The following is a 2,670-nucleotide window of genomic DNA, read 5'->3' on the forward strand; positions in this document are numbered from 1 at the left end:
CAGGCCTTCCCTGAGTCAGTCAGGTTAGCATGCGGCCGCTTTTTGTCCAGTGTGCAGACCGGCATAGCTGAAATGGGGAACCACAGTCCTGAATACGGATTCTCTATCAATACTTGTCTTTTCTTCTCGAAAATACTGTGGATTCCAAACAATTCCAAACCAATTTTTGCTTTAAGAGATCTTTACAGAACACAGGGAAAGGAAGACAAAGCTATTACAGCATATGTGAAAAGCTCTAAACTGAAATTTCTGTGTGGGAACGAGGTAAGAGCACTGACATTTCGTGCAAAAGAAGGACCGTGGGCGGATCGGAGCACTGGGGGGGCGGCGGGTGTTGTAAGGAGCGTGGCGTGAGCTGGGGTGCCAGCGCAACCCGGCACAACACACAAATACCCACAGAAAAGGGGTAACTGGGTCTTCGCTACTCAGTTGGAGAACCAGGTAACAACACCCCGACGTCTCCGCTTTCAGAACTGCAGACGGGAGCCGGGAGCCGCAGGGACCCCGTTCGGGAAGTTGGGACACAGCCAGCCTAGCTCTGCGGGTCCCCAGCCGGTCTGATCTGCCTTCTCCGGGCGCCCCCAGTCTCAGGTCCGTCCACACTGACACCCGGCCGTGGAACAGAGGCGATGGCGCTACATCGGGCTGTCTTAGCGCCGAGCTCTCTTCTCTTCCATCTGTAAGTCCTTCCGATCCTCACACAGACACCGAGCGAACGGCCTGCGGGACCCTAAGAAGCGACGGCGTGCCGGCAGCTAGAAAACGAGGGACCCAAACCCCGCCACCAAACGGGGCAAGCGGCCCACCACCTGCCAGCCAGGCCCCGCCAGAGTCCCCAGCCACGCGCCCCTTCCTCAGGCCGCCGCGCTCCCCGCACCCGCGCCCCGCCCGCTACCGGCGGGGCCCAGACCCCAAGCCGGTCTCACGACCGCGGCGGCGAAGGAAGACAGGGCTGCCGGGGCGCCCGCCCGACGGCCTCCGCAGGTGCCCCTAGACCCGAAGTGCCCGTTTATTTTTAGAGTAGAAGGTGGGGTGGGGAGGGAGGGGGGGGGGCAGCAATAGGAGACTCACACACTGATGGTCAGCCTCCTGCACGTCCCACACTAGGGACCAGCCTGCAACCCCGGCGTGTGCCCGGACCCGGGATCCAGGCGTGACCTCCTGGCTCACAGGTCCAGCTCAACCTGCCGGGCTAGCCTTTCTACTAAGATATGCATTTAAGGCTCTAAACTTCCCTTTAAGTACGGCTTTAAGCACACCCAAAATATTTTGATATTCACATTTTCATTCAGTTCAAAATAATTTCTACTTTCCACTGGGTTATTGGGATGTACATTTCTTAACTTCCAAATTGTGTAATTTTGTTGTTGTTGATCCTCATCTGAGGATATTTTTCCATTGATATTTAGAGAAAGGGAGAGAGAGGGACAGAGAGAAACATGGATGTGAGAGACACACATCAATTGGTTGCCTCTGCACACACCACGCCCCCCCCCCCCCCCGCCCCCCAGGGCCAGGGATTGAACCTGCAACCCAGGTACATGTCCTTGACCGGAATCGAGCCTGGAACCCTTCAGTCTGCAGGCCGACACTCTTTCCATGGAGCCAAACCAGCTAGGGCCAAATTTTGTAATTTCTGTTGCCAATTTCTAGTCGCGGGGGAGAGGGGAGGTTGGGGGGGTGGTTCATGAGGTATACTTAGGGACCACCACATCCTTTAATCCAGGCTCTGGGTCCTCAAATGTCAGACAAATACAGTAATGTGTATTAGTTTCCTAGGGCTGCTGTAGCAAATTACCCAACATTGGGTGGCTTACCAGAACAGGCCAGAAGTTCAAAACTGAGGTGCCAGCCGGGCGGCACTCTGGAGGCTCTAAGGAAGAATCTGTCTCTTCTAGTTCCCGGAGGCCGTCAGCATCCTTTCACTTGTGGCTACATCCCTCCGTTGTCTTCACATGACCTTCTCCTCCATATCTGCTCTTTTCCTTTGTTTCTTTTAAGCACGCTAGTGAAAGGTTTAGGGCCCACCCACCTAATCCGAAGGAATCTCCTCATCTCAGAATGCTTAACGACACCTGCAAAGACCCTTTCCTCAAACAGGGTAACATTTACAAGTTCCAGGGAGGAGGGCTTTGTATTTTGGGGTAGCCATTATTCAACCTACTACACTTGAGTTTAATGTTTTCCAAATAAAGGAATGAACTAATGACACTGTGGAGAGATATGGTCAAGGGACGGAATGGCCTGGGAAAACCTGCTGTGTTGGGAAGGGGTGAAGTAGGAGGCAGAAGCCTTACCATTCTCTGGGTACAGAAGGGAGATCGGGAAGGTTTTGGAAAGGGACACTAAAGCCCAACTCCGTCCTTCTTTGCCAGGTCCCGAGATCTGATCCCGTAAGAGAAACTGCTGCGTTTACACATGCTTCCTAAAGGAGTGAGCAGCAGGCATGCCGTGTGCCCACGCAGTATCCATTCTTTCCCTTCTCTGAGAAGAATCCCACTTTTAAAGAAAAAGTTCAATACTTTAATGTCTCCATTGGTATCTGTGCTTTTCTCTTGGTCTCCAGGTGAGTTTCAAGCCTCCTCCCACTCTGTGGGCTCCTTTTTCCCATGGCCCCTGGCCCCTGGCTTCCCTCGTAGGGATGAGGAAAGGGCATGTGGCGGCCAGAGC

The sequence above is a fragment of the Cnephaeus nilssonii genome, assembly GCF_951640355.1.
Source record: "Cnephaeus nilssonii genome assembly, chromosome: 5".
Classification (NCBI taxonomy): domain Eukaryota; kingdom Metazoa; phylum Chordata; class Mammalia; order Chiroptera; family Vespertilionidae; genus Cnephaeus; species Cnephaeus nilssonii.